At 44.7% G+C, this 19395-nt stretch overlaps 2 pseudogenes; both read right to left on the minus strand.

Moving 5' to 3' along the window:
- Window positions 1-7012: 7012 nt before the first annotated feature.
- LOC142865826 (pre-mRNA-splicing regulator WTAP pseudogene) lies at window positions 7013-8532 on the minus strand (annotated as a pseudogene).
- Window positions 8533-9558: 1026 nt separating this feature from the next.
- Window positions 9559-10888, minus strand: LOC105870875 (pre-mRNA-splicing regulator WTAP-like; annotated as a pseudogene).
- Between the last annotated feature and the right edge of the window lie 8507 nt (window positions 10889-19395).

Here is a 19395-nt window from a genome sequence, read left to right on the forward strand (position 1 = left end):
CCATTGTAGTGCCATTTTGTCCTGGCTGCCTTTGTCAACCTCACCAGTATCAACATTTGGGCTGGATGTTCTTTGTGGGGACGGTCCTGTGCACTGTAGGATGGTTAGTGTCATTCATGCACTCTTCCCACTAGATGACCCTCACAACCCCCAGTTGTCTCATAATTTAAAACTCACAGGCCGGGCGCAGTGCCTTATATTTGTAATCCCAGGACTTTGGGAGGCTGAGGGGGGATGATTTCTGGAGGCCAGGTGTTCAAGGCTAGCCTGGGTGACATAGGGATACCCAGTCTCTACAAAAATATTTAAAAAGTAGCCAGGTGCCTTGGCATGCACCTATAGTCCTAGCTACTAGGGGGCTGAGGTGGGGGAATCACTTGAGCACAGGAGTTTGAGGTGACAGTCAACTATGATCATGCCATGCACACTACCCTGAGCAATAGAAATGAGATCCTGTCTCTTAAAAAATACATAAAATAAAACTTACTGAAAAACAAAGTATCTGATACATTCCTAACTGACTTTCATGTCTTATCTTTCAGAAGCGAGGGGATGGGGGTGGGGAAGCAAGCTACTCTCTTAGACTTCATTTTGACTTTGCCAATGAAGTCCAACTCATTGGAACTTGGAAGATTTTGAGAATTTTGTAATAGCAGAAGGCAGGGATTAATCATACACCCTATACTTTAGGGAAATAAATTTCAAAAAGAATCAAGGCAAGAAAGGGGTGTCTCTGTGGCCCAAGACACTACAGGGGTCTTTGTGAGGGATGTGACAAAACACTCTCAAAATGGAACCGCACCACTCTCATCAATGACAGCAGCAGGGTGGAACACAGAAGAAGCCAGAGGAACCCAGGGTGATGTTACTGGGGCACTCAGGTGGGAGCAGGAAATATATGCAAAAAGATGGAAGGGACCCAGGGGCAAGGACCAATCTGAAAGCTTGGCTAGGCCTATGGCGACAGAGCTGGGAGGCTCTGATCTGATCCTTGCAAAATCTAAAAGTACAAGATGGCATTTTTAGTCGATTAGGAGCAAAAGACACAAAATTGCAATGAGTCCATTACTTGATTCTTTAAGCATTATATTAAGAGATGACAGACAGAAAGCTTTCGTCTTTATGAAGGAGAGGTGACATCACAGGAAATAAGTAAAACAAACATGCTTGAGAGAGAATGAGCTGGGTCAATGGCAGCTGCACATGAGAATCACCTAGGGAGCTTTAACAAGTGCCTCTCCAGAGGCCCCAGCCCTGACTAATTAGACCCAAATCTCTAGAGTGACACGTGGTGTGGGGGTTGGCTTAGAAGCCCCAGGTGATTAGAATGTGCAGCCAAAGTCCGGGGGCCTGAACCAGCTAAAGGTATGGTAATAAAACACCCCATTGTTTTTGCTTCTGTTTTTTGTTTGTTTTCTCTTAGAAACTCTTCTTCATTTTCAAATGAGTAGAATGAAAAGGTCCAATAATAGAGAAATGTATGACTTGGAGGCTTTTTGTCTTTTTAAATTTATTTTCATGGATACTTAATAGCTGTACATATTGATGGGGTATATGTGGTATTTGGATACCTGCATACAACGTGTAAAGTTCAAATCAAGGTACCTGGGACATCCATCATGGCAAACATTGATCATTTCTTGTGTTAGGAGCATTCCAGATCTTCTTTTCTAGCTATTTTGAAAGAGACACTACATTGGTGTTAACTGTAGTCACCCTACTCTGCCATGAGACATTAAAACTTATTCCTTCTCTCTAACTGTGTGTTTGTATCCATTAACCAACCTGTCTTCATCTGCCCTCCTCCCCAAACCCTGGTAATCGTCATTCTTCTCTGCACCTCCATGCAATAACCGGGTTAGCTCCCACACCTGAGTGAGAACCTGTGATATTTACTTTTCTGTGTCTGGCTTATTTCACTTACTATAACTTCCTCCAGGTTCGTTCATTTTGCTACAAATGACAGGATTTCGTTCTTTTTATAGCCAAATAGTATTCCATTGGGTAAATACAACACATTATCTTTTTGTCTTTTTCTTTACTTTTCATTTTCCTTGTTTTTTTTTTTTTTTTTTTTTTAAGTTTTTCTGCCTGGAGAGCAAAGGGCCACCCAGACCCAACACCTGCACGTGCAGTAGATCGGTCCCCCGGCCACAAGTCAACAACCACAGGGGGCGAGCGAGGGCTGCCCGCTGCGGCAAGAGGAGCCGAGCCCGCCATGGCGCGAGGCGGAGGGCGGGAGCGAGGGCGGTTGGGGTCCGCCCGCGTGCAGAGCCAGAGGAGCGTCCCCTTCCCAGTAACCGCCTGACCCTCGCCTGGCGCAAGGCTTAGGGCCCGGGAGAGCCTGACGTCACCACATGGGTCTACACGTTATCTTCATTCATTCTTTGTTGATGGACACTTAGGTTGATCTGCATCTTGGCTATTATCAATAGTGCTGCAATAAACATGGGAGTAAATATAGCTCTTTGACATACTGATGGCCTTTCTTTGGGCTGCATACCCAGCGGTGGGATTGCTGGATCATATGGTAGTGCTATTCTTAGTTTTTTCAGGAACCTCCATACTGTTCTCCATAGTGGTTGCACTAATTTACATTCCTACCGACAGAGTATGAGGGTTCCCTTTCTCCATATCCTTGCCAGCATTTGTTATTGCCTTTTGATAAATGCCATTTTAACTGGGGTGAGATGATACCTCATTGTAGTTTTGATTTGCATTTTCTTGATGATTAGTGATGGTTCAGCATTTTTTCATATTCCTGTTGGCCATTCGTATGTCTTTTGAGAAATGTCTATGCAGATCTGTTGTCCATTTTTAAATTTGATTATTTGATTCTTTCCTATAGATTTGTTAGAGTTGCTTATATATTGTCAAAATGAGTTGGCTGTATGTAATGTGTGGATTTATTTCTGGATTCCCTACTCTGTTCCATTAGTCTGTGTGTCTGATTCTATGCCAATGCCAGGGTGTCTTGGTTACTATACTTTTGCAGTATATTTTGAACTCAGGTAGTATTATGCCTCCAGCTTTGTTCATTCGGCACAGGATTGCTTTGTATGCTCATGGTCTTTTGTGGTTCCATATAAATTTGAGGATTTTTTTTCTATGTCACTGAAGATTGTCAATTGTCATTTGATAGGAATTTCATTGAGGCTGTAGATGACTTTGGAGAATATGGTCATTTTCACAATGTAATTTCTTCAAATTCATAAACATGGGATGTCTTTCCATTTTTTTCTGTCCCCTTCAATTTCAATTTCTTTCATCCCTGTTTTATGGTTTTCTTTGCAGAGATCTTTTAACTTCTTGGTTAAATATATTGTTAGGTGTTTTTTTTTTTTTTTTTCGTAGCTATTGTAAATGGGATTGCTTCCTTGATTTCTGTTTCTGCTAGTTCACTGTTGGTGTACACAAACGCTACTGGTTTTTGTATGTTGATTTTGTAATTTGTTCTAAGAGGTTTTTGGTGGAGCTTTTAAGGTTTTCTATGTATAAGATCATGTCATCTGCAAACAGAGCCAATTTGACTTCCTCCTTTCCAATTTGGATGTCCTTTCTTTCTTTCTCCTGTCTAATGACTCTAGGTAGGACTTTCAGCACTATGCTGAATAAAAGTTATAAGTTGTCTTGTTGCCAATCGTAAAGGAAAAGCTTTTAACTTTTCCCTATTTAACATGATGTTATTGATGGGTTTGTCATATGTGGCCTTGATTGTGTTGAGGTACTTTCCTACTATACCTATCTTGTTCAGAGTTTTTATCATGAAGTAATGCTGATTTTATCAAATTCTTCTTCTAAATCTATTGATAAGAGTGTATGGTTTTTGTCCTTCATTCTATTAACGTGGCATATCACATTTACAGACTGAACTATCTATAAGTGTTGAATCATCCTTGCCTCCCTAAGACAAATCCCACTTGATCATTGTGAATGATCAATCGTTTTAGCGTGCTGTTGAATTTGGTTTGCTGGTATATTATTGAGAATTTTTGCATCTATGTTCATCAAGGATGTTGGCTTATAGTTTTCTTTTTTATTGTGTCCTTGTGTAATTTTGGTATCAGGTAATGCTGGTGTTGTAGAATGAGTTTGGAAGATCCCTCCTCTTCAGTTTTCTGGTAGAGTTTGAGAAAAATTGGCATTAGTTTTTCTTTAAATATTTGGTTGAATTCAGCAGTGAAGCATTTAGGTCCTAAACATTTTATTGAGGGGAGGTTTTTATTACTAATTCAGTCTTGTCACTAGTAATTGGTCTGTGTGGGTTTTCTGTTTCTTCTCAGTTTAATCTTAGTAGGTTTTATATGTCCAGGAATTTATCCTTCCCCACTAGGTCTTCTAAGTTGTTCATAATAGTCCCTTATGATGGCTCATATTTCTATGGTATCTGTTCTAGTATCTCCTTTTTCATTTCTAATTTTATTCCTCCAGGTCTTTTTTTCTTTTCTTCTTGGTTAATCTAGTTAATGGTTTGTCAATTTTGTTTCATTTCAAAAAACCAACTTTCCCTTTAGTTAGTATTTTGAATTGCGTTTTTAGTCTCAATTTTGTTTATTTTTCTCTGAATTTTTTTTTATAGATGAGGTCTCACTATATTACCCAGGTTGTACCTGAATATTCTAATATTTGTTATTTCTTTCCTTCTACTAATTTTGGGCTTGGTTTGTTCTTCCTTTCTAGTTGTTTAAATGCATCTTAGGTTATTTATTTGAAACCTTTCCACTTTTTGATGTAGGCATTTATTACTATAAACTACCCTCTTAATACTGTTCTTAATAAATCTCAATTTTTTTCAGGGGGGGCAGTGATGTATAAGTTAATTAGCTTGTTTTAATCAGTCCACATTGTGCACATATAGGAAAAGATCAGTTGTACTCCATAAGTGAAATATAGTTTTGATTTTTGAATTGAAAATAATATAAAAAACCCCACATACCGTGTAAAGGAATAACAACATGACAGTCAACCTTATGTCCATAAATGGAAAATGAAAGCAATATCTGTGAGTAAACGGCTGTGGACTACTTTTGTATTCTTAGCCAAACTGTTATTAAAGAGGAGTCTATGACAAACTTTCAGATGGACCATACCCTTTCAAAGACAGACTGCCTTTGTCAGCTGCTAGGGGCACAATCAGGTGCCAGTCGTCAGCTTTTAGCACTGCCTTACCCAAGCTCACACACCCGCTTCCCTACATTGCTCCTACTGACTGCCTGATTGTGGAGGGAGGGTAAAGACCTGGCTATTTCTGCCCAGTGTGAAATAACTCTAATGAGCCTCTCATCTTCATAGTTCCTCATGGGATCAGAAGAGGCCTTTGTTGGCCATGCATGATAGATGCATTTCTCCCTCTGCCCACATCTGCCTCCTCTGTCCTTCCCTCAGCCGTGGCTCCTGAATGATTTTCCCGCACACTAAATTCCATCTCAGTGTCAGCTTCCTGCAGAACCTAACTCTCAAGCAGAGATGTGAGAGAACATGAAAACCCACTGTGTTTATACCAACAGTCATCATGTTAAAGCAGTTCCTCAAGAATGTCATTTAAGAAGATGGAATATGATCATAGGAAGATGGTTCTAGACACAAAGAATGCAAATATAATAGATTAACAAATAGGGGTGAATGAAAATCAACTACTGTGTAAAATAGTGGAAATAATGCTTATTGCTATGTTGAAGGAGAGAAGAAAGAAGATAGAACTGAATACTGTCAATCTGCATCACATGGATGATGAAAACATCTCATGAGAGCAGCTCCTGCCCCGGTTGTCACTGGCTCTGCCAATGAAGGACTTGCCATGGCCAAAATGGTAAAATGGGAGTGACCTAGGAGGAACCACTTGAGCTTCCTGGAATGCTCAGCCTTGGATATAGTGGAGGAAATTGGTGTGGTTCTTTCCCTGTTGTTTCTTTGCTTTCCCATTTTTTTTTGTTGTTCTTGTTTTTCTTTTTTTGAGACTGAGTCTGTCTTGTTCCCCTGGCTATAGTGCAGTGGCATCATCAAAGCTCACTGCAACCTCACACTCCTGGGCTCAGGTGATCCTTCTGCCTCAGCCTCCGAGTAGCTCGGACTGTAGGTGCACACGACTGCACCAGATACTTCTTTTTTCCTTCTATTTATGGTAGAGACAGGGTCTCATTCTTGCACAGACTGGTGTTGAACTCCTGATATCAAAGCGATCCTCCCACGTCGGACTCCCAGAGTGGGAGAATTACAGGCATGAGCTACCACACCCTGCCTGCTTTCCTGGTTTTAATCATGGTGATTTAATGACACGAATCCAGAGATTGTAATGGACATGTCTCTTGTCCCTTGCATCAAATTAAAAGAAGGATTTGATTGCTCATATTTCAAGTAGGATTTTATGTCCTCATCTGTTAGAGGGACTATTCAGAAATGAGATTACCATGATTTCTTCAGTAGCATTATCATCACATATTTTTTAGAAAAATAAATGAGCTCTTTTCCCTTCATAATCTGGAACTGCTTTATTATCAGCATAATTAGCTACTCCGTACAGGTCTGACAGAAAACGTCCTTGGAATCCTGACCATTTAGCATGATGACTAAAGATGACCTCCATTTCTTCATTTCTTCTTAGGTATTTTTCTCTTTTTGGTTCAATTTCTGTAACTCAATTTTATATACTAAGACACTTAAGGGATATCTTTACAAGTATTATCAGAGAATCTTGAAAAGAATATGTTTTAATTACAAAGTATTTTCTGCTTATTGGCTTTCTTTTTCTCCCTATGGTGCTTTCTTAAAGAATTATGGTGATATTTACTTTTTCAACTAATAAATTATATATATTCACCATTCCAATGTGTATTTTTTATGACCTAAGTAACAAGAAGGAAAAAATTTAATCTTGATAAATGTTTCACGATGTTCACATTTTTAAAAAAGTCTTCATTTCTGTTTGTTTCTGTGTTTAGACTCTGTGTTTTCTCATTTCCACTTTTACCAATTACTGAGAGTTTTTTTTTTTTTTTTACAATAAAAATATTTAGGTTTGGTCAGTACAGGTAAGATATACTGGAGTCACAGAGCAATATGCATTAACAGGATACAACAGTTCATAAAAACTGAGTAACTATGCACACAAATTTCTTAAACATTCAGTCACCTAAAGAGAAAATGCACAGATGTGTGGTGGAAAAAACTGTATCTAACACTGAAACTACTATAGGACTCCATCAACAAGTCCAACTTTTAGTGATAAAAAAACTACTGTACTGGGCAAACTTGGCAGTTATAAACCCACATCTATTCTAACAAGTCTGAATGGTGCATAAGTATAATAACAGCATGAGTAAGAATGCCCTTACACAGCACAGGTTCTAGATAGACATAGATTTATACAGACATCATTGTGTTATACTTTACGAAATGATTTCCATTTACAACTTCACTTTAACTCATATAAAAATAACTTGACCCTACACAAAATGTCCTTTTAGCAACATTCAAAGTAATTAACTGTTATAATTTCCAAAGTGGCAGAGGTATTGAAGCAAAATAAATAATAACCAAACAAACAAGAAAAAAACACGCACCAACAAAAAGGCAAATTGTGACAAAAGTATGCATTAATTTTCTAGACAGTATCCTCTCCCAAATTAAATGACACTGTATAAAAATTTTCTGGAAAAATATTACAAAACTGAACCCTGTACATTTACACTTGAGTCCAAGCCATTCTGAACGTGGCGGGAACCCACAGTTTGGTTACCTTTCCCACTCACTGCTTTCTCCTCTTGAGGGTCATGATTGGAGTCTGTGTCATTTGAGTGGTGTGTGAGAGAGTTTTCACTGCCCGTGGGAGAGTCTACACTTTCATACCCTGCACTGAGTTGGTTTATGTAACTACTACCTCCTCTGCCAGTTCTCTCCTCTGAGCTGTTGGAAGCCTTATTGCCATTCCCTGGAGAAGAAGGAAAGTCATCTTCAGCTGTGCTCCCCTCCCTGTGAAATCCAGACCCAGACGTCCTCTGACGGGAGGAGCTACCATTACTTGGTCCGTTTGCCGGACGGCTGCAGTCTTTACTTGTGGCCTCTGCCTGTTCTACAGGTTCAGAAGATGTAGTCCTGCTGGTACTTGGGGCTGAGGCTTGAGACTACTGCTGTTGGTATTGAGCCAACTGCTGGCGTGTCTCCTTCAGTTGTTGCTGAAGAACTAGAATGGTACTCTGCATACCCTCTACTTCTTTGTCAAGCTGGATGATGAAGTCATTCAGTTCATCCTGACTGCTTTTAAGCTCCTCACTATATTTCTTCTGTAAAGCCAACTCTGCTTCAAGTTGTGCAATACGTCCCTGGGACAGCTGCCTTCCAAGTTCCTGATTCTCCTGGATAAGCATTCGACACTTCGCCATTAACTTTTTCCCCGTTTGGAATTGATTTGAATGATTAAGAGAGAACTTAAGTCACCCTTGTTAAAACTGTACTTAAACGTTGGGACAAGCTGGAACATTTATCTTCCACTCATCTTAGACTCCATTATCACCAAGCGGAAAATTTGAACTGGTGACTTATAGAATGATCTGATGAAAAAAATTCACCTCCAGGATTGGATGGAAGCATGAAGAAATAATGCCTTTTATCTAAATGATCAAATGAATCTGCTAGAAATGATCACTATACCTTTTTTCAATTCACAAAATGTCTCACTTAGGCCAGCCCACAATTCCAACACATAATCTTCTGGCAGGCACCCTGTGAAGCTGTCCCACATTAATTTCTACTGCAATATCCTGGGACAAAGTGTCAAAAAGTAACAAGTGTCAAGTCTCCTTGTCCTTTATGATATCAGTTGGAATAAAGTAGGTCTTTCAAAAATGAGACACAGCGCCTTTTCCTTCACTTTGAAGAGCACAGCAACAGTATTTCCAAAAGCAATCTGCTCTCCACAGCCCCCCCCCCGAAATTAAAATGTTAAGAGTACAACAAAATCATCATATATTCTTTTAACTTAAAAACAACTATTTCAAGGCACATTTAATTTAATATCAAGAGTGCAATACAAAAGATCAAAATACAATGAAGGAACACATTCCCCCATTAACACCAACGACAATGCTCTTTTAACATGTGCCTGTTGAATGGAATGTGTATTTCATAGTTTGCTACTGAAAAAAATAACACAGTGAGTCTCATCACAGCCAATACCCTTATACAATCTAGTTGTGAAATGAATGTTTATAATGCTTCAAACAGTTTAAACCTGAAGTTGGATACCACACCTTCATGTTTGTACAGTCCTCAATAAGATTATCTACAGTTTTTGCAACCATTCAAAGAACAAACCATTCATTAAAACCACATTGATATAAGGCTCAATCAAGTAACAGAGCCCCAAACTAAATGGTTAAATATATGTACTACTTGTACTGAAAGCTATCATTTGATTCTCTCATGACTATTAAAAGTTGATTCTTAGTAAATAATCCCTTTAAAGGCAAAATTCACCTCATTTGAGTTTTGACCCAGAAGTTCAACAACAATCATGAAGTCCACAGTCTTTTTTTTTTTTTTTTTTTTTTTTTTTGAGACAGAGTCTCGCTTTGTTGTCCAGGCTAGAGTGAGTGCCGTGGCGTCAGCCTAGCTCACAGCAACCTCAAACTCCTGGGCTTGAGTGATCCTTCTGCCTCAGCCTCCCGAGTAGCTGGGACTACAGGCATGCGCCACCATGCCCGGCTAATTTTTTATATATATATCAGTTGGCCAATTAATTTCTTTCTATTTATAGTAGAGACGGGGTCTCGCTCTTGCTCAGGCTGGTTTTGAACTCCTGACCTTGAGCAATCCGCCCGCCTCGGCCTCCCAAGAGCTAGGATTACAGGCGTGAGCCACAGCGCCCGGCCTAAGTCCACAGTCTTATTGGCAAAACTGATATACAGTGTCTCTAAGTCACTATGCTCCAGGTTAAGAGTGATGCATATTCCATTATTACATTTTACTGGAATTTTACATGTTCAATTCATGATTTAAAATCTCTAGGTTTTCATTCCTCCAAATTGTCTGAAGACACACTGTGCCACAGACTTAAGACTTCTGTTTCCCCCTCTATTTTCTTCAAACAGAAACAATTTCTCAAATGTCTACATGTCCTAGAAGGGGAATTTTTCCGAGGTGGCCACTTCTTCGGAATAGTCCGACGGCATCAGGCCTCTGAAGCAAGGGGAAGGGGAAGAGAAAAAAGCTGAAACACAAGGTTCATCTGGTAAGTTTTACATTAACCATTACAAGCTGGACAGTATAAGAATGTGGCTTTTTTTGGCTCAAAAAGTCTGAGTCTTGGTGTGGAAACGAGTACTTGGCTGTCCCACCACAGCTTTCTTGTACTGGGACTGTCAGGGAAGTCTTGACTGGGGAGTATGATTTGTTTACCTATCAGGCGTAAACTTCAGGGCACTCAGTTCATTTTGGGCTTGTTCCAGTTTGTCTTTAGTCTGTTCCAGTTCACCTTTCATTTTTAGGAAAAACAAGTTGATCGCTGGGTCCACCATTGTTGATGTCAGTTGGGCAACGCTCGGCTGCTGAACTTGCTTGAGGTACTGGATTTGAGTAGTACACTCTTGCATCTCTTGTTCCTTGGTTGCTAGTCACATTACAAGGATGTTTTCCCTGCCTGCAGATTCCTGCTGTTGTTGCTTTAGTTTTTCTTCAGACTCCCTTAAGCCAGTTACATCATTAGAGTTAAGATCTGTGTACTTGCCCTCCAAAGCTTGTACATATGCATCATACTGCTTCCATCTTAGACTTAACTCATCTCGTGGCATAACTTTGAAGTCTATCTCACTCAGTCGAACCTTTTTGGGAAGAGGTTCTTTGTTGGTCATCTTGAATCCGAAGAGTCGCCCCCGGGCGCGAGCGCAGGCACTCGTCCACAACCAGGCGGGGAAAGGAAAGGCCAGGGGAGGGCGGCCGCCAGCCTAGCCTGATCGGGGCTTTGAGGCATAATGGAACAGCAGCTCTCCCGAGGCACGCCCTGGCCCTTCCCCAGAGTCTGGCGCGCGCCCCGCGGCCGCCGGGGCTCAGCAAGCTCCATGGGGGCCTACTGAGAGTTTTGATAGGAACCCAAACCAGTATTTGAACAGCCATCTCCCTTGATTTCCAAGAGCACTCCAGTCACCATGTCAAATAATTCCTGCTTAAACTACATGGCTCAGCCCAGGACAAAAGTGGATTCTGAGTTAGAAGACCAAGGGCCCATCATGGCCAGAATCATTCCCCTTGGCATAATGGACCTGGATTATGAAGGTCAGGCTGTCTCAAACAGGCAAAGTTGAAATTTCTACACTTCATGCTGTTTTTGTGGCTTCTCATCAACGTTTGCATGGTGTTTCATCAATCAGATGATGTGGATGATGTGGTCAGCTGACTTTTTCTATGTGTGGCTGGGAGCACAACATGTCTCTTGTATCCTTGCATCAAATTGAGAAGTATTTCATTGCTAATATTTCAAGTGGGATGTCTATATACTTATTTGCACTTGGCACTTTTCCTTTTTTTATTTCAGCATATTATGGGGGTACGAATATTTTGGTTACATGTAATGCTTTTGCCTCGCTCAAGCTAGGGCTACAAGTGTGCCCTTCCCCCTTACAGTGTTCTCTTCTTCCATTAGTTGTGAGTTTACACCCCCCGCCTACCGGAAAGGCACCCAGTGAATATTACTACCATGTGAACACATTAGTGTTGATCAATCAGTACTGATTTGATGGCTAGTACATGTGGTACATGTTTTTCCATTCTTGTGATACCTCACTTCTAAGGATGGGCTCAAGCTCTATCCAGGGCAATACAAGAGTTGCTAGATCACCATTGTTTTTGTAGTTGAATAATAATCCATGGTGTACATATACCACATTTGTTAATCCATTCATGTCTTGATGGGCACCTGGGTTGTTTCCATATCTTTGCAATTGTGAATTATGCTGCCATAAACATTCAAATGCAGATGTCTTCATTATAGAATGTCTTTTATTCCTTTGGGTACATGCCTAGTAGTAGGATTGCTGGATCAACTGATATTTCTACTTTTAGCTCTTTGAGGCATCTCCAAATTATGTTACATAGGTGTTGTACTAATTTTTTGTCCCACCAGCAATGTAAGAGTGTTACAATCTCTCCACATCCACTCCAGCATTTGTTGTTTGGGGACGTTTTGATAAAGGCCATTCTCATGGGAGTTAAGTGATATCAACAGTCTAATTGTTTTTATTTCCTCACTGATTTTTCATGTTTTAAAATAAAAATTACATTTTTCTCCTCATAATCTGGGCTGATTTTGTTATTAGGCATTTTTTGTTAGCAGTAGAATTAGCTGTTTTTTAAATGTCTAAGGGAAAACACCATTGGATCCCTCACCATTGGGGATGACAGCTCATTCATGTTCTCCCTTCTTTCAACCATGATTAATATGCAACTTCTTACATCTGTTTGGGGGTCAATTTGTGCAATTTGTTTTTGCATAAAAACATTGAGAAAATGTTATTGTACATATTATCATAGATTCTCACAAGTGTTAAACATTTCTATATTATTGATACCCTTTTTCCTCATAAGAAAGTTTCTGTGAGATTTAATTTTATAAGAATTTAGGAATTTTGAAAAATGCAACAGCTCTCATATGTATTCACCATTTCTAATATGTAGGACAATCTTTAGGAGCTAACTATTGTTAAGATCCAGTATTAAACCTGGTAAATATTCAATGTTCTTATATACTTTTCAAATATAACAATTTTTTTGTACTCTCTGCGTAGAGACTGTGATTTTGCCATAGTCCTCTTCTAGATTCAGTGAGGGGTGATCATAACTGGAGGCAGGAGTGGGGAAGCCAGGTCCCTTTCCTTCCAGAGTGCTCTCTGCAGTCCACGTCCTTCAGTTCCTGTTCATATCAGGGTGACTTAGACAAGGATTACAACAGATTCTGAGGAATGTCCCGAGCATGGCCATACTTCACTTTCTGGTATCATGGACTTGGGTTCTGGAGGGCAGACTCTTAAGGAACTGAAATCACTACAGTTTTGGAGATTACAGTGATGTCTTTCAAAAGCTCATGATGTGGCATCAGTCAGCTGATATGGTCGGATGACCTCTTGCTGTGTGGGGCATCTTGGTGACTTTCCCCGAGTCAGGCAACAGGACGCTCCTAGGACGGCAGGAGCCCGCAGTGACAGGTGCATGCCATACCCAGCCACAGGAGCACCATCCAATCACCTTCAGGACAGCCAGGCTCTCTGATAGGCTCACCTCGTGACATTCCATCCACTCAATGGCCACGTGGCCCGTGACGTTGGGAAGCCCAGCGCGGGAAAACGGGTCCCCAACGGCCCCAAGCCTCCATCTTCGCTTCTCCAGAGCCCCGACTGCTGTCTCCGCCATGGCCGAGCCCTCGTCCGAGCTGTCCTCTGAGGCCTGCCCCGGCGCCCAGGCACCTGAAGAGGCTGAATCGGCCCAGGCACCTGAAGAGGCTGAATCGGCCCAGGCACCTGAAGAGGCTGAATCGTCCACGACGACCCAGAAGCAGAAGCAGCCGAGGCGTCGCAGCCGCCGCTCCAGCCGTGACCGCGACAGCTTCGCCACCTACTTCCCCAGGGTCCTGAAGCTGGTGCACGACGACCTCCGCCTGTCCCCTGCGGCCGTGAGGGTGATGGATTCGTTCGTCCACGACATCTTCGAGCGCATCGCCGAGGAGGCCGGCCGGCTGGCGCGCTACACCGAGCGCTCGACCATCACCGCCAGAGAGGTGCAGACGGCCGTGCGCCTCACGCTGCCCGGGGAGATGGGCAAGTTCGCCGTGTCCGCGGGCAACAAGGCCGTGCTCAGATACACGCGCAGCAAGTACGCCGCCCCCGCCCCGCCGGAGCAGCGGCCCCCAAAGGCTCTCGTCAGAGCCACCCCGGACGGCCCGGAGCAGCAGTAGCCGGCGCGGCCCGCACCCCGTGCTCCTGGCAGTCGGCGCCAGGCCGCTTCGGGGCCAAGTGTTCAGTTCAGAGACTTGTTTGGTTCAAAAGTTTCTTTTCCAGCCCTCAGATTCTTCCTGGGTTTGATCTGCCCTCGTTTTGAGGCTTTCCACTCAGTTGTGTCATTCCCTCAATAAATTGTTCATTTTGAGAAGTTCTGTTTGATTTTTCTTTAATATTTCAATTTCTTGTTCCTCTGGAGAGGCACTCTGGTGCCTCGGGTGGTGGGTGGGGCCCTGGGATTTCCAGGTGTGTCCTTATTCTCCACCTCAGTGGGGCAGGTAGGGGAGTAAGGCTGGGCGGGGCTGGGTTGGGTGAGCCTGCCCTCAGGCTCCACAAATGCTGTAGGCTGGGATCAAAGGTCTGTTCTCTGCTTCTGTGCAAAGCTGCCAAGGAGGGGCTGAAATGGCCCCACTCAGCTGAAAAGTCTGTTTGTGGGGGTGGGGCTGTCTGAGAGCTGCAGTCTGGAGCAGGCCTGGCTCCTTTCCACCCTCCCCTATTCTGTGGTTTCCTTGGGGCCTCTCCCAGCAGGCAGGACCTCAAGCCAACGAATCTCCCCTGGCTGTGATGCCGGGCAGGAGGTTCCCTGCCCCAAATCGCAGTCTGAGCTGGGTGTGTTGGGAGTCGACTACCTCTCACCACCCTACCCAACAGAGAGACAGAGACACCGAGGATGCAAACATACAAGAGGACTTTATTTTCTGGCTAGCCAGGGTCCAAGCCTTGAGCACCAACGCAGTGGCCACTCTGGTAGGCAAGGACCCCGATCGGGGTTGCAGCGTGCCTTTTATCCCTATGGTGCATACGCTATGCAGTGGCTGATCACGCGTGGATCATGCATTGACCTTTAACATGATTGGTTGGCTGGTAGCCCCACTATACAGGGGTTCGAACAATGCAAGGTTGGTGCAAACAAGCAAGCAAGCAACAGTTTCCAGAAGCCGGATGTTGGTTCTGGCTTCACTGGGGGTGTGGGCCTTGCAGGTATGCAATGTCTCGACCCCTCACATTCCCCCCTTTCTTTAGAAGCTGGTTGAGCACTCTTGCTCGTCTCTTGGGTCTTCTAAAGGTTCTAAGTCTGTGCTACCTGACCAAAGCCTCTGATACTGTTGCTGCAACACTAAAAGCTGTACTGTATTAACCCTTTCTTTTACAAAGGTTATTATCTTGTTTAATATGCAGGGTCCGAATATAAAGACTAAGAGCAAAATTACTAGTGGTCCTAATAGCGTTGAGATAAGGGTAGTCAGCCAAGGGGAGCTGTTAAACCAAGATTCAAACCAACCTGCCTGCAGCTCGTTTTCCCGCTTGCGGCGGGCAAGCTCTTCTCTAACTTTAGCCATAGATTCCCTGACGACTCCTGTGTGGTCTGCATAGAAACAGCACTCTTCTCGGAGGGCAGCACATAGTCCCCCCTGTTGAAGGAACACTAGATCTAGCCCCCTCCAATTTTATAGTACTACTTCGGACAGGGAGGTCAGAGACTTTTCCAGATGGGAGATAGCCTCTTCTATTCTTGCGATGTCTTTATCAATGGCTGCTCTCAAGGTGCTGAACCCTCTCTGTTGCATCGCTAGGGAGGAGATACCAGTCCCTGCTCCTATTGCCCCCAAGCCAAAAAGTGTGGCCAGGGTAACGGCTGCAAGGGGTTCTCTTTTTCTCTGGAAAATTAGGTTAGTGACCCGTTGGCCTGCCCTGCTGGTGTACATGGTCTCTACTGTATGGTATATTAGGGAACACTAACACCATAACACAGTATTTTTTAGATTCATTAAAAACTGATAGGCTAAGGCAAGAGGTTAAACCGGTTTTGGAGCAAATCCACCATCCACTTGGCCCGGGAATGACCCATTTTTCTTTTTCTGATTGATTTATTACTCTGTTACCCCCGGCACAGAGCTGTGCATGGCTGGGCGGCACTGTTCCCAGGCAGGTCCCCTTGGCAAGAACTGACTGAAAAGTGAGACCAGGGCCTTTACGGTCCCATTGACATGACCTAGGGAAGGCTTTTGTGGAGAGATTGAAATTGACGGCCATTCCCACTGCTTCATAGAAGGGAGGCCATATGTCATAACACAGCCAACAGGCCTCGGTAGCATTGGGATTGGACCGATTTAGGGCCTCGTATGCGGCTGTCAACATCTTCCACAGAGGATCTCTAAGTTCTACTTCAGGCACCACGCTTACGGGGCTCCCCAGGGTGAGAGAGTTTTTTGCACCCATGGGCTTTGGGGTAGGGTATGTCCCTAACTTTATCACTGGTTTGGGGTGCGCCGTGGCCAGCCGTGGGTGCAGCACCTGGTTGGGCCCTACTGCCACCGGGAGCGGGGAAACTTTAAGTTTGATAGCCATTAAAGAGCAGAGGTACGGCCTCTGATAGAGGCATACTCCCCATGAGAGTCCTGTTACCCATCGCTTGTCTTTCTTCCCTTTTTTTGTGAATTTTATTTTCACTAGGTTGCAGTTCGCTGCGTATCTCTCTTTTGTGCAGGGTTGGACGTAGGACATTTTAATGAGGAAAGGTTGGACCTGCCATTTCCATTCTCCATCATTTGTGGTGACACAATCCCACTTGGCACAATAATGGTTAACAACTCCCCCACAGCGGCGGTTCTCTTTCGCAGGCCGGAATCCTGGGCATGCGAAGAAACCTGCTCTGCTCATGCCTGTTTTACACTGATAGTAATAGGGCACCACCGATCTACCGGTGCGAGACCGACCGCGAATGGGGGCCTCCGAGGGCCGGGCACCCCTGGGGGCACACTCACGCTGATGGGGCTTATTTCTTCTAGGTTAAACATAAGGTCTGGCCACCATCCGTTTACGGGGCCTACCCCCGAAGTCACGTTTTAGACTTCATGAGTCTCTTGATTGGTAATCTCCCATGTGAGGTTATGAGGTTGGTGGGGATTGCTGTTTATCACGGCTGCCACACTCCTGCCCACAAGCAAAGTAACCCCAAAGCACCCACATAAAAGATATAAAACAAGCCTAGCATGCATCTCTGCGATGGAGTCCAACCTCTAGGTGCTACAGTCCCAAGTCCAACTCCAACTAGTATGACCAGGGCGATGCACATTTAGCTGTTTTGTAGCCCAGGCTTCATCTGCGCTGGAGTAGTCTGGCAGAGGAGGTATCTGTCCCATGCCCGGGGGTGGTAGGCTTATATGCAGAATGTGGGGTGGCGCAGCACCCTCTGCTGCTCTTTTAGCCTCGGCATCTGCCCTTCGGTTGGTCCGTGCCTCCAGTGAGTCTCCACCCTGATGTCCCGGGGTGTGGACTACTGCCACTGCCTTTGGCAGCAAGACAGCTTCTAGCAAGTGGAGTATTTCAGGTTTGTGCTTAATCTCCTTCCCTTCTGCTGTGATGAACCCCTTTTCTCTGTAGAGGGCTCCATGTATGTGCACAGTACCAAAAGCATAGCAGCTGTCAGTATATACTGTCAGCCTCTTCCCTCGGGCCCGACTAAGAGCTTCTGTCAGTGCGATCAATTCTGCCTTTTGGGCAGATGTTCCCTGTGGGGCATGCCGCCCAGACAAGTTTGCCTTGATCATCGACTATGGCCGCCCCCGCATACCTGTGTCTATTGCGGACGAAACTGCTCCCGTCCGTGAACCAAGTTAGGTCGCTGCTTGGAAGGGGGCGGTCCTGCAGGTCCCGCTGAGCCATATGGGTCTCAGCCAAGATCTCGAGGCAGTCATGTTGGGCGCGGCAGAATCGGGGTTTGGTAGAAGCATTGCGGGGTTTAGGACAGTGGGGGTTCGGAACTCAACTCAGGGTGCGTCCAGCAGGAGCCCTTGGTAATGGGTCAGCCTTGCATTTGTGATCCATCGCCCTGGCGGCTGTTTTAGAACTCCTTCTATAGCGTGTGGCGTGGTGATTAACAGTCTCTGCCCCAAAGTAAGCTTGTCAGCGTCCTTGACCAACAGGGCTGTGGCTGCGATTATTCGCAGGCACGCAGGCCACCCCGCCGCCACCGGATCTAATTTCTTTGACAAGTATGCCACTGGCCTTTTCCAGGGCCCCAGGGCCTGTGTGAGTACGCCCTTTGCCACCCTCTTCTTTTCATCTATGTAAAGGTGAAACTCTTTGGTGGGGTCTGGGAGCGTCAGGGCCGGGGCTTCCAGCATGGCCGTTCTTAGGGCCTGGAAGGCGCTAGCCATTTGCTCAGTCCATTCCCACGCTTTTCCTGCCTTACATCCTTCATACAGGGGCCGAGCCTTCTCTGCAAATCCTGGAATCCAGAGTCGGCAGTATCCTACCGACCCCAGGAATTCTCTCAGCTCCCGGATCGAAGTCGGGGTGGGTATTTTCAACACAGTCTGCTTCATGGCCTCGGTCAGCCATCTCTAGCCCCCCTTAATCTTGTACCCCAAATAAGTGACTTTATCTTTATAGATCTGGGCTTTCTTGGCACTGGCCCGACATCCCATTTCGCCTAGTACTCTGAGCAAGTCCTTGGTGCCCTCTAGGCAGGTCTGGGGGTCGGGGGCAGCTAATAACAAATCATCCACGTATTGTAGCAGAGTTACCCCCAGGTGGTTGGCTCGATACTCACTCGGGTCACTGTGGAGGGCCTCATTGAACAGGGTAGGCGAGTTCTTAAACCCTTGAGGCAATCTCGTCCATGTTAATTGCCCATGGATTCCTCTCTCATCATCCTGCCACTCAAAGGCGAAGATCTCCTGGCAGCGTCTTGCTATTGCCAGGCTGAAGAAGACATCTTTCAGGTCCAAGACGGTGTACCAAGACAGCGTAGGAGAGAGAGAGCTTAACAGGGTATAGGGGTTGGGAACAGTCGGATGGATCTCTAAGGTCCTTGCATTGACTTCCCTAAGATCCTGCACAGGCCTATAATCCTTCCCCCCTGGCTTCCTCACTGGCAACAGGGGAGTATTCCAGGCCGACTGGCATTTCCGGAGAATCCCACTGTCCAGGAGTCACCGAATGTGGGGCGTTATTCCCACCCTGGCCTCCTGAGACATAGGGTATTGCCGGACTCGGGCTGGCTCGGCTCCCGGTTTCAGTTCACTGTAAAGAGGCGGCCTGTGTTTAGCTCATCCCATACCCCCTGTCTCGGCCCAGGCCAAGGGAAACTCACTGAGCCACTCATCCATGTCTTCACCTTTGCCCCTTATGGGCTGGTACAGTCTATATTCGTCTGCTTGTGTCAGTGTGAGAACCTGGGTAATTCGGGGGCCATTGAGGAGGTTACCTTTGTTGTCAGTCACTGTCACTCTCTCATCTTCAAAATGGATTCTAGCCTTAAGTTTGGTAAGGATGTCTCGTCCCAGTAGCGGCGTGGGGCACTCAGGGATGACCATGAAGGCGTGACTCACTTGTCCTGAGCCTAGGTCTAGTCTCCGCTGAGTAGTCCATGGATATGGCTTAGTCCCCGTCGCTCCCTGCACCCAGCTGG

This window comes from Microcebus murinus, chromosome X (assembly GCF_040939455.1).
Source record: "Microcebus murinus isolate Inina chromosome X, M.murinus_Inina_mat1.0, whole genome shotgun sequence".
Lineage (NCBI taxonomy): Eukaryota > Metazoa > Chordata > Mammalia > Primates > Cheirogaleidae > Microcebus > Microcebus murinus.